A 13247-nucleotide genomic window follows, 5' to 3' on the forward strand; every position below is an offset into this window, starting at 1 on the left:
CTTCAGCCTGGCCCAGTTCTGGCTATTGCAGACATTTGGGGAATGAACTAACAGATAGAATCTGTCTCTCTCTCTCTCTCTCCATCTCTCTGCCTTTCTAGTAGATGAAAATAATTAAACATTTTTTAAAATTCCAGGTTGTTAGGGGAAGGACATTTCATAGAGATCCAAGAAAATACCAGAAAAGTGTGGTACTTAAAGACAAACACATCTATTATTTTGTCAATAACAGTAACAGCCAGTATATTTTGAGTACCAGGGAGTGCTCTAAACACTCACATATGTTAACTAACTTAATCCTCACAACTCTATAATGTATTAATATTAAGCACATTTTACAGACAAGTAAATCGAGGCACAGAAAAGTTAAGCTACTTAAATGATAAGACACAATTCAAACCCAATCAGTCTGTGTCTAAGCCCCTGATACACCATCCTTTCAACAGCAACAACAATTTCTGTAAGTGGGAACACTAATCAAAAATAAAACCATTTACATACTAAAGAAATAACATATATTTGATAACTTCATGGTAAGATACAAGAGAAAAGTAAAAATTATACTTCACTATCATTACAATTACAATAGTTCTAAAAAATAAAAAAGCATGTCCAGTCTGAAAATATAATGAGAATGAGCTATTTCAACAGCATTGAATAAAAGACTTAAATAAATCCCAAATTTAATCCTTACAACATCCCTTTGTTCTAAGTAGATAGCAAGTATTATTTCCTTTCCTTTCCTTTTTTTTTTTTTTTTAAGAATTTTTATTTGCTGATTTATTGATTCATTTTGAAAGGCAGAGAGAGAAAGACAAAGACAGCTCCACTGGTTCACTCACCAAGTGCCTGCAGTGGCTGCAGCAGGCCCAGGTTTCCCAGATGGGTGCTAACAACCCAACCATTAGCCTATCATCACTGCCTCCCAGGAGGCAGAGGCAGAGGCAGGACCAGAACCCAGGCACTCTGATGTAGGAGGTGGATATCTTAACCACTAGGCCAAATGTTTACCCTGGAAGTCTTATTTTCTTTTGACAAACAGATAAATCAAAATACAGTCTAAAATTTGTTGAACCATTTGCTAAATGTGAATCATTTATGTAGATTTCCACGGTAAATGTCTACAATAATGATTTTTCACAAAAGAAAAAGATGTTATGCTAAGGAAGAAAAACATCAGAGATATCCAAAGATCTAAAAAGAGCATGCTTTTTAAGAAAAATAACTATTTAATAAAACTTCTCTCTCTGTAATTGTGGCACAGCTAGTTAAGCTGCTGTTGCCTGCCTGCAGTGCCAGCATCCCATATGGGCACCAGTTCCAGTTAATGTGCCTGGGAAAGCAGCGGAAGATGGCCCAAGTCCTTACCCCTGCACCCATGTGGAAGACCAGGAAGAAGCTCCTGGCTTCTGGCTCCTGCCCAGTCCAGTCCCAGCCATTGTAGCCACTTGGGGAGTGAACCAGCGGATGGAAGATTCTCTCGCTCTCTGTCTCCCTTTCTATAACTCTGCCTTTCAAGTAAATAAATCTTAAAAGCAAACAAGCAAACAAATGAAAACCTCTCTTTATAACACCTTCAAAATAAATTTAAAAAAGGGAATACTTGATCTCAAAATTCAACCCAATCTATAACCATGCACTTACCATACCTCAGATTATTTAATATTCACAACAATACTATGAAGTAGATATTAACTCCATTTCATTTAACTGAGGTTCAGCTTGTAGGCGGCACAATGACCATTCCAAAGCAAATCTGTGGGGCCAGTGCTGTGGTGCAGCAGGCAAGGCTGCTGCCTGCAGTGCCGGCATCCCATATGGACACCAGTTCAAGTCCTACCTGCTCCACTTCCAATCCAGCTCTCTGCTGTGGCCTGAGAAAGCAGTAGAAGATGATCTAAATCCTTGGACCCCTGAAGCCACATGGAAGACTCGAAAGAAGCTCTTGGCTTAGGAGCAGCACAGCAGCCACCTGGGGAGTGAAGCAGCAGATGGAAGACCTGTCTCTCTCTCTGCCTCTCTGTAACTCTTTCAAATAAAATACATAAATCATGGATGTGAAGGCGATCTGGCTGCGACATCTGTCACCCCATTGATCGCCAGGGTTGATTCGGCTAATCTGGCTGGCTAGGCGGGTGTCCCCTTCCTCCCTCACCGCTCCATGTGCGTCTCTCCCGAAGCTGTGCGCTCAAAGAGGACGACCTTCCCCGCTAGAGGAGGACCGGTCTTCAGTCAAGGGTATACGAGTAGCTGTGCTCCCCTGCTAGAACCTCTAAACAAGCTCTCAAATAAAATACATAAATCTTAAAAAACAAACAAACAAACAAAAAAAAAACAACACAACCTGTGGGGTTCCAAAGTCTGGATTGTGCCTACAAATCCCAGCAACCCATTTTCATTAATGAAGCAGTTCTATGTGCCAGTCATTATGCTAAGTTCGTTAAATGCATAATCTCATTTAATTCTGAGTATGTACTATTATTATCTGTATTTTACAGAAGAGGAACAGGCTTAGGAGAACTTAAGTAATGTGTCCAAGGTCACACAGGCAGTAATGAACAAAGCCAGGACTCAAGCACAGGTACATAGGACTCCAGAGCCTGTGCACTGAGTCACTCTGCCATATTATTCTCATTATGCCAACTCCTGAACATGTGACCAGCCCTTATCAGAACTGAACAGTGCGTGGAGTATGAACACTCTTGGATACACTGCTCTTTTCCTTCCTATTCCATGCACCATCAATAATTCAACAGCTCTCTTGACCGGTTTCTACGCGCTTCAATTCAGTCACTTCAGGTGTGATAACTATACCTTGCTTCTCACAAACTTCTCATTTTGAATGTAAACAAAGGATAGAAGGGAGTAATGCCTCCCATAGATTTAACTTTTGGTCACATCAAAATATCAACTTTCTGTTGAGTCTTACAACAGATTTAAGCTTCACAGTTGGTCTCCCTCTCCACAAAGTTTAAGCAATTTAAACCACTGCTTCTCAATTGGACTGCAGTCTATAATGACTGGGAACTTACAAGCAGCTGAGAACTGTATTAACTCGCTAAATCTGTATCTGGCTATTTTCACTGTTTCTCACTCTAATAAGCAACAATGTCTGACTGTACTAGAAATGCAAGAAAATAGGAGAAAAAAGAGCAAAATGAAGACTGCACTGATTAGTATACATTACCAATTGCTAAAAATAGCCTTTAATGAAAGCTAAAAGGTAAGATCATATTGCTTAAAGTTACGTAACAATTTGTACTACTTAGTAAGAAAAGACTGGATATGTCAGAAGCTAGACAGCATAGTATACACTTACTTTGTAACCTAACAGTGACAGAGGCTGGGTGAGAGTTGCACTTCAACTTTCTTGTAAATGATCATCACATCTTCCTTCAAATAGCAATATTATGGTGCTGGGATTGTGGGACAGTAGGAAGCCACACCTGCAGTGCTGGGATCCCACATGGGTGCCGGTTTGAGTCTTGGCTGCTCCACTTCCCATCCAGCTCTCTGCTACTGTGCCTGGGAAAGCAGTGGAGGATGGCCCAAGTCCTTGGGCCCCTGTACCCAAGGAAATCTGGAAGAACCTCCTGGCTCCTGGCTTTGGACCAGCCCAGCTGTGGCTGCTGTGGCCACTTGGGGAATGAATCAGCGGATGGAAGATCTCTGTCTCTTGCTCACCCTCTGTAACTCTTTCAAATAAATAAATCTTTAAAAAAAAATAGCAATATTATGTCATTCAGAAAATTAAAAGTAAATCTTTTAAATAATATACAAAGTAAGTAAATTAGGTACCTGGTTCTTTCAGCATTACAGTATTCATTAATGAGCTTTATCTAGGAATCTTGCCACTCAGCTGAAGAGTTACTTATTTAAATAATTCAATGAACTATTGTCAATGCCTGTATCAACCCTATCCCAATAGTTTTCCCTTCTATGACAGATTTGAGACAAAAAGCTCCAAGAGGTTTCAAGTGAATCAGTACTTGATAATTTTCAAAGTACTTTCACATTGCATCTCATCTAATTTTCAAAACCATGCTGTGAGGTTGAGGAAACAATCTCAGTGATGTTAACTAACTTGTCAAAAGTCATCCAGTTAGTGTTAAGAATTAGGTTGGAATGAATGTCTTTCTACTTCTAGTCCAATGTTTCTACTACTCCAAACTGACTCTTTAATTCATAGTTCATTAAATATGTAAGGATAATCAATTAAGTGAATAGTTTATTTTAAAGTAACATTGCTCTACATTGCTTATTTACTTGCTGGTTTACATACTGCATGCATAAAACATGGTGACAAATCTGTAGTACTCCTACAAGACTATAATGTTCTCAGAAAAATACTGGCACTACATGATTAAAAATATATCAGTATCAGGCAAGCAACTGGTTATAGCTTCATTTACTGAATCTAAGGAGCTGGTAAAAGCACTATGATGCAAATTGCCAAGTATTTTCCTGTGAAATACATCTGAAATTATAAATCAATAAAAGTTAAGATTCAATATTTAGAATCCACTGTATGTATTTACAAAGTAAGACATACCTATTCAACTGATAGGAAGCCAAGTTGATAATTTTTTTAAAAATTAGATAGTGTATGAGGTAACCACTACAAGTCATTTGTTAACCCCAAGTCCACTGTTTCAGTGCAGTTAGGGTGTTCCTAAAGTTCCAAGTTAGAGGGCCCTAAAAATATCTCATTCATACCTAAAACAATGTGTTGAATCAACATTTTATATTTTCAAGTGCAAATAGAAAAGAAACAAAGCACTATGTTTACCGGCAAGGCCTGGCTTAGGAAAAAGTCAAAGCAGTCTAGACAGTAAAATAGAAAGGTTAAGGGACAGGTGTTGTGGTGCAGCAGGTTAAGCCTCTGCTTGCAATGCCTGTACCCCATGCATCCCATATCAGAGCAGCAGTTAGAGTCTTGGCTGCTGTACTTCCAATCCAGCTCCCTGCTAATGTGCCTGAGAAAGCAGCAGAAGATGGCCCAAGTGCTTAAGTCCTAGCCACCCATGTGGGAGACCCAGATGGAATTCCTGGTTCTTGGCCTCAGCCTGGCCCAGGCTTGGCTGTTGCAGCCATTTAGGGAGTGAATCAGCAGATGGAAGACCTCTCTCCCCCACTCTCTGTTGTTCTGCCTTATACATACATACATACATACATACACAGATACATACATCTTTAAAAAACAAAACCAGAAAGGTTAAAAAAAAGGTAAGCGGTTAGTGGCTGGTCAGCATCAGCATTTATCTAATCTTTCATTTGTTCACTGAAATCTTGCTAACATGTAACATGGGCACATATCAGTCTAAATTCAGTTAAGGGCAGACAGACACAGCAGAAAAAACTCTTGAAATGAAGTCAACTTTTATCATTTTACTTGCCGAGCTGAATACTGGTTCTACACTAGTTGAGTATGGGAAGCATGCGTTCCAACCTCAGTTCTCTCAATTAGTGACTGTCCATTTTAGCAAAGTTGTTAACTACTTGGGCAGTAGCTTAGCCACCTGTGAAACAAGGCTGAAGAGAGGACTTCATGAGAACATAAAGTACCTCAACAATAGGTACTTAATGTCTGTTCCTTCAGACTAAATACCCTATGAAAACTGCTATTAAAACTCCAGCTTACTGATGGCAGTGAGTACCATCAGATAACAAGAGAATGATTACTTGGATTATTTTTAATTATCAAAGAATATGCAACAAAATGGGCTGTTGCACTTGTTTAAATGGTTTGCATGTCTCTATCACTCTCAAATTCATGTTGAAACTCAATCCTCAATGCAATATTATTGACAGGGGCTTTGGACGGTGATCAAGCCATGAGGGCTTTGACCTTGGGAGTGGGACTGGAACCCTTATAAAAGGGTTTGCGGAAGCCTGTCTGGCCCTTGTGCTCTCCTTCTGCCATGTGAAGAAACAGTTCATCCCTTCCTCCATGTGAGGATACAGCCAGAGCACACCACTTAGGAAAACAGAGAGTGAGCCTGCACCAGACACCTAATCCACTGGCTCCCTGGTACTGGGTCTCCCAGACGTCAGAACTGTGAGAAACAGATCTCTATTATTTACAAATTACTCAGGCTAAGGTATTATGTCATAGTAGCAAGAGAAGACTAAAGGCAGGTAAGACTATTTTAAAAAACAGAAAAATCAGAAGAGAAATTTTGTGGTGCAGTGGGTTTAGCCACAGCTTGCAACACTGACATCCTGTATCAGAGTGCTGGGACTCACTGCTCCGCTTCTGATCCAGCTCCTTGCCAATGTACAGGAGAAGGCAGCACAGGAAGGTCAAGTACTTCAGGTCTCAGCCACCCATGTAGTTGGGAGACCAGAATGGAACTCCTGGCTCCTGGCTCCAACCTGGCCCAGCCCTGGCAGTTGTGGCCATTTGGGGAGTAAAGGCATGAATGAAGATCTCTCATTCTCTCTCTCATTCTCTTTCTCTGTTGTTCTGCCTTTCAAACAAACAAAAAATCTTTTGCTAAAATTGGAATAAGAGGAACAAAAAAAACGGAAATTAGGTGGTGAATGTTATGATTTTAATGTATACAAAAATTATAAAAAGGCAAAATGAAGTACTTGAGATTTTTTTTTTTTACTTTTTAAAGATTTATTTATTTGAAAGGCAGAGACACAGAGAGAGGGAAAGAGAGAAATCCTCTGTCCACTAGTTCACCCCCATAAATGGCTGCAACAGCTGGGGTTGGTCCAGGTAGAAGTCAGGAACTGCTTCTGGGTCTCCCACACGGGTGCAGGGGCTCCAGCACTTGGGCCATCCTCTGCTGCTTTCTCAGGCCATAGCAGAGAGCTGGATAGGAAGTGGAGCAGCTAGGATTCGACTGCTGCCCCTGACAATGGTTTTTATTTTTTTTTTTTGACAGGCAGAGTGGACAGTGAGAGAGAGAGACACAGAGAGAAAGGTCTTCCTTTGCCGTTGGTTCACCCTCCAATGGCCGCCACGGCCGGCGCACCGCGCTGATCCGATGGCAGGAGCCAGGAGCCAGGTGCTTCTCCTGGTCTCCCATGGGGTGCAGGGCCCAAGCACTTGGGCCATCCTCCACTGCACTCCCGGGCCACAGCAGAGGGCTGGCCTGGAAGAGGGGCAACCGGGACAGAATCCGGCGCCCCAACCGGGACTAGAACCCGGTGTGCCGGCGCCGCTAGGCGGAGGATTAGCCTAGTGAGCCGCGGCGCCGGCCTGACAATGGTTTTTACAATAGCATATATGTTCTGAGTGTTTGTGCTGCTATTACTGTGACCAAAGGAAAAAAAAATCAAGATTGATGATATAAATTAATGAATATAAAAACCAGACTGAAATGTGAGATAAGGAAAAATGAGATTATATTGGACACAAAAAAAGTGCTAGTATATTTACTATGCACACTAAGAAAGTGTTCAGATTGTAAGCATTTTTTTTTTTTTTTTTTTTTGGACAGGCAGAGTTAGACAGTGAGAGAGACAGAGAAAAAGGTCTTCTTTCTGTTGGTTCACCCCCCAAATGGCTGTTACGGCCGGCGCGCTGCGCCGATGCGAAGCCAGGAGCCAGGTGCTTCTTCTGGGTCTCCCATGCAGGTGCAGGGACTCAAGGACTTCGTCCATCTTCTACTGCTTTCCTAGGCCACAGCAGAGAGCTGGATTGGAAGAGGAGCAGCTGGGAATAGAACTGGCACCCATATGGAATGCAGCGCCGCAGGTGGAGGATTAACCTACTGCACCATGTCCCTGGCCCCATAAGCATATATTTTTAAAGTGGAATTTTGGGTTAAACAACTTACTGTAGTCTTGCAAAATAGAAATACAAAGTTTCAGCCAACCGAATGTCACATCCTTACCACCATTCATCCCCCTCATCCTATGAAATTAGAATTTATCAATCTAACTTTTAACTGTAATTAGAGGAAGGCAATCACAGCACCTAAATCATCAGAGTGAGGAGCAAGTACTTGGAGCAGCAGTTAAGACACCACTTGGGATGCCTGTATCCCTATTAGAGAGCTTGGGTTTGAGTGCTGAGTCTAATTCCAATTCCAGCTTCTAGCTAATGTGCAGCCTGGGTGACAGCAGGCGACAGCTCAGGTAGATGTTCCACCCACAAGGGACATCTGAATTGAGTTCTTGGCTCCTTGCTTTGACCTTCCCCAATCCAAGCAGTTGCCAGCACTTGGGGAGTGAACCAGTAGATAGGAGCTAGCTCATTCACTTCATTAACACTTTCACGTCAGTGCAACAGTTAGGACAGTGGCAATCTACACTCAATATGATGCCAGCTTTCAGGTGATACTTGCTTCTGAAGACACACACTCCATATTGCAAAGGACAGACAACATCTCTTACGCATTTATATGAGGTACCACTGTTTACAAATACGGTGGATATGGCTTTATTTGAACAAGTATAAGAGGGAGCTCCTAGTGTACTACAGCAATTCAAAGTTGGATGTTCCAACAAGACAGGAATAACTCTACTTATCTGGAAAACTAATGTAGAACCAATAGCACATGAAAGAAAATTCACATGAGGAAACCCAACATTAATAAACTGGAAAACAGAGAAACCTTACTAGTAAACAATACATGTAATAATGAAGTAATGCTTTGAGTCTAATTAGCAAAAGATAATTTTATGATACTGTCCTGTGCTGTTGAAGATATGATGAATCAACTTTAACAAGCTGCAGCTGGTACGGTAAACTGAAAACAATCTGATGGAAATCAACTCACCAATTTAAATGAAAAGCCACACATTTTTATAACCTTTTCCCTAATAATTATAACTTTTTTGTTTTTAAAAAGAACATTTATTTATTTATTTTGAAAGAGTGAGAGAGAGAGAGAGAGAGAGAGAGAGAGATGCTCCATCCACTGGTTCACTCCTCAAGTGGCCACAACAGGCAGCACTGGGCCAGGCCAGCCAAAGCTGGGAGGGGCCAGGAGCTTTTTCAGGGTCTCCCACATGGGTGTCAGGGGCACAAACACTTCGGCCATCATCCGCTGCAGGGAGCTAGATCACAAGTGGAGTAGCTGGGACATGACCCAGTACCCATATGGGATGCTGGTGTTGCAGGTAGCGACTTTACCTGCTGTGCCACAGATTTCATCCCAGGATTATTTCTAATATCAACAATAAATAAATGAATAACTAACACAACATTCAACTGATGGACTACTACCCAACCATCAAAAAAAGATAGATAATTTTTATAATTTATAAAAAAGTGGAAAAAAGGTCTAAAGTTATTGTATATACACTACAGTGACAAGTAAGTAAAGACTGGAAAGAAATGTGACAAGCTAGCAGTATACTATGGTGCTAGCATTATAGGTCCTTTTTTTCTCTTCTGTTTAAAATTTTTTCAGTATTAGGAATGATGTTTTAGTGCAGGTTGGGCCGCTGCCACCAACCTGGGAAACTCATTGAGTTCCGACCCCAGGCTTTGGCCTGGCCCAGTTCCGACTGTTGCAGCCATCTGGGGAGTAAACAGGTGGAGGAAGGATCTTTCTTTCTGTCTCTCCCTCTCTCCCCTCCCCCTCTCCCCCTCCCTCTGCAACTCTTCCTTTCAAATAAATAAAATAAATCTTAAATTAATGTTTTCCATATTGTGAATATATAATCTTTGTAATAAAGCAAACAGTAAAACCTCCCAACATTATAGCTGTTTGAAGTCCTACATAGAAGTGGGGCAAAAGAACCCCAAGGACGTCATCATTTCATGGTAGGATACCTGTTACTGAAGCTGGTAACTGAGCCGGCAAGGGCCTCAAATCATACCTTTAAAAAAAACCTGAAGAGGGAAGGAAGGTGGGAAATACAGCCGATAAAGGTGTTTTTTTTTTTTTTTTTAAACTTAAAGGGGTCAACTTTTAGTTATCTGGAAAACTTACATACTTGGAGAAACATTTTGCCACATTATGCCATTGAAATGACTAGATACAATGACTGAAAATCTTTGTAGTGATGAAAAAAACTGATTCAGCTTTTGCAAAGTGCAAAAATTATACCAGAAATATTGTCTTATAATTCAGGAGGCTTAGTCTCAGAGAAAGGCCATCCTGAATATTAGAGAATAGAAGTTTTATTTTTACTTAGATAATAGGATTATTAGATTCTATCCTTGTAATTACTGTTCTAATACCTTATGTATATGGCAATAATTTTAATGTTATAATAAAAAATTAATGTTAAGACATTTAATGCCGTGACACATTAAGTAAAGCTATACAGAAACAGTAATACTACTACAAAATTTAAAACAAGAAATTCCAAAATTTTATTGAATATCAAAAGAAATAACATTGCAAGCATCTTTCAGCAATTTCCTTATTTTCCAAAAGACAGACACATAATTCTAGAAAAATCATGTACAAAAAAAACAGTTAGTAAATAACTCAAATCCTATGTTGGACTTTAAGAATTAATGGGGAAAATCCCAAATATGTAAAAGCCAAAAGCAAATGAAAATGGATGTTAGTTTAGAAATGAGCGTTTAATTCTTCCACAGTGGTTCTTGAAATCTCTGTAGAATTAAGTTCCACAGCTATTCTCAAAAATCATAACTATATATATATTAAGCAAAAAGATATAGTAATGCATTCTAAGAAAAATTCTACTGGAGAAATAAATTCTAAGTTAAATAAATGGGTACATCCACAAATTTTAATTTTTTCTTTTAATTTCTTAAAACTACAGTATATCTAACATAACATTTTAAAATTTATTTTTATGTATTTTAAAGGCAGAGAGACAGAGAAAGAAATAGAGATAGACAGACACAGAGCTCTTCCATCTGCTGGTTCAATTCCTGAGCTGGGCCAGGCCCAAGTCAGGAGCAGGGAATTCAGTCCTAGGCAGGGAGTCAATTACATGCGCCATCACCTTTCCATCTCAGGACGTGCACTAAGAGGAAGCTGGAATCAGAAGCAGAGCTGGAAGTCAAACTGAGGCACTCCAATACGGGATGCAGGCATCCCAACTGCTGCTGCAAACACCTGCCCTTCAAAATAATTTAAATCTTGTCATTTAGCATACACTGAGCTGAAAAGGTTAACATTCCAGTACTTTTAATCTTGCTAGTCAACCATGTGCCATATACTAGTTTAAACCGATTTTTCAAATATAATTCATAAATCATTTCAGTAATTTAAAATTAAGGAGATAGGCATTGTGGCACAGTAGATTAAGTACCTGCCTGGGATGCATGACTCCCACACTGGAGTGCTGATTTGAGTGACAGCCTCTCCACTTCCAATCCAGCTTCCCTGATAATGCATCTTGGGAGGTAGCAGATGATGGTTCAAGTGCTTGGTCCCTGTCATCCATGTGGGAGACCTGGATGGAATTCCAGTCTCTTTGCTTTGTCCTGGCCCAGCCCTAGCTGTTGTGGGCATTTGGGGAATTAACCAGCAAATGGAAGATCTGTCTCTCTCACCGTCTATCGCTCACCTTCCAATTAGTTGAAAATAAGTAAATTTAAAAAAAGACATAAGAAAAATTAAAAGCTTTAGAAAACAATAAATGAAAAGTGTTTAAGATTTAAAAATTAAATTAAAAAGACTCATAAATGGATTATTCTTAATATATTTTTGTGCCTGAGGAAGCTAATGTAATAATATGAAACCAAGCATGGGAAATTACAAATGATCTTCACTTAAAAGCAATAGTACTGGGGTCAGTATTGTTGCAGCAGATTAGGTCGCTGCCTGAGATACATACATCCCATATAGGCATGGTTCAAATACTGGCTGTTCCACTTCCTATCAAGCTTTCTGCTAATGTGCCTGGGAAAGCAGCGGAAGACCCAAGTACATGGGTCCCTGCTGCCTAAGCAGAAGACCAGGATGGAGTTCCTAGCTCCTGGTTTCAGTCTAGTCTGGCCCTAACAGCAGCGGGCTTCTGGTGAGTGAACCCGAAGATGCAAGATCTCCTCTGTCTCTGTCTCTCCCTTTCAAATAAATAAATAAATCTTAAAAAACAAAATAATGAGGGAGGGTAGGATAAGAAGTATCATTATGTTCTTAAAACTGTATATAAGAAATACATGAGATTTATTCCCTAAACTAAAAAATCTAAAAAAAAAAAAAAAAAAAAAAAGACAAAACTGAGGCCAGTGCTGTGGCGCAGCGAGTTAATGCCCTGGCCTGAGGCACCAGCATCCCATATGGGTGAAGGTTTGAGACCTGGCTGCTCCACTTCCTGTCCAGCTCTCTGCTGTGGCCTAGGAAGGCAGTGGAGGATGGCCCACATCCTTGGGCCCCTGTACCCATGTGGGAAACCTTGAGGAAGCTCCTGGTTCCTGGCTTCAGACTGGCGCAGTTCCGGCTAATTGGGGAGTGAACCAAAGGATGGAAGACCTCTCTCTCTCTCTCTCTCTCTCTGCCTCTCCTCTCTCTGTGTAACTCTTTCAAGTAAAATAAATAAATCTTAAAAAAAAAAAAAAAAGACAAAACTAATGGTACAGTTCTGTGTCCCTATTCAGTATTTAGGTTGATCCCATTTAATAAATATACACTTATAAATGGTAGACACAGGAAGTCTAATGAACTGTCTCAAAAGCATACACTATTTCTGTTATACCAAACTGAACTCTTAAAAACATTTCATTTCTATAACCTTTTCCCAATGATCTTCCTGGAGTAGGGGAGGAGACATATAAGACAAATCTTTATGTTATCATATGAAATGATACTTCCATTAAAAATAAAATTATTAATAAATAAAAATTAAAAATTTCTAGAGGCTGGCATTGTGGCATGGCAGGTAAAGCCATGTGACACTGGTTTCTCTCTTGGCTGCTCCACTTCCAATCCAGCTCCCTGAAATGGTCTGGGAAAAGCAGCCAGAGGTGGCTCAAGTGCTTGGAACCCTGCTACTCACAAAGGGGTCCTGGAGGAAGCTCCTGGCTCCTGGCTTTGGCCTGGTCCAGCCCTGGCCATTACTGCTGTTTGTGGAGTGAGCCAGCAGATGGAAGATCTCTCTCTCTCTCTCTCTCTGAAACTCTTTCAAATAAATATTTAAAAACAATAATTTCCAGTAGCAACTAATCCACTTTACAGTTAATAAAACACATACTCTTTTTTTTTTCAAAGATTTATTTATTTAATTGAAAGTTCAGAGTTACACAGAGAGAGAGAAATCTTCTATCTACTGGCTCACTCCTCAAACAGCTGCAATGGCCAGGGCTGGGCCAGGCCCAAGCCAGGAGCCAGGAGTTTCTTCTAGGTCTCCCATGTGGG

At 40.4% G+C, this 13247-nt stretch overlaps 1 protein-coding gene across 2 annotated transcripts in view; it reads right to left on the reverse strand.

Moving 5' to 3' along the window:
- The window catches only part of TNPO1 (transportin 1), a 91822-nt gene that overhangs the window by 64979 nt on the left and 13596 nt on the right, over positions 1-13247 (reverse strand). Inside the window, exon 2 of one of the 2 annotated variants that reach the window (XM_051833251.2) lies at positions 1841-1972. The exons of the other annotated variant lie outside the window; for it this stretch is intronic. The gene's annotated coding sequence lies outside the window, so the exon portion shown is untranslated. The remainder of the gene's footprint in view (positions 1-1840; positions 1973-13247) is intronic. 2 annotated transcript variants of the gene reach the window in all.

This window comes from Oryctolagus cuniculus, chromosome 14, assembly GCF_964237555.1.
Source record: "Oryctolagus cuniculus chromosome 14, mOryCun1.1, whole genome shotgun sequence".
NCBI lineage: Eukaryota > Metazoa > Chordata > Mammalia > Lagomorpha > Leporidae > Oryctolagus > Oryctolagus cuniculus.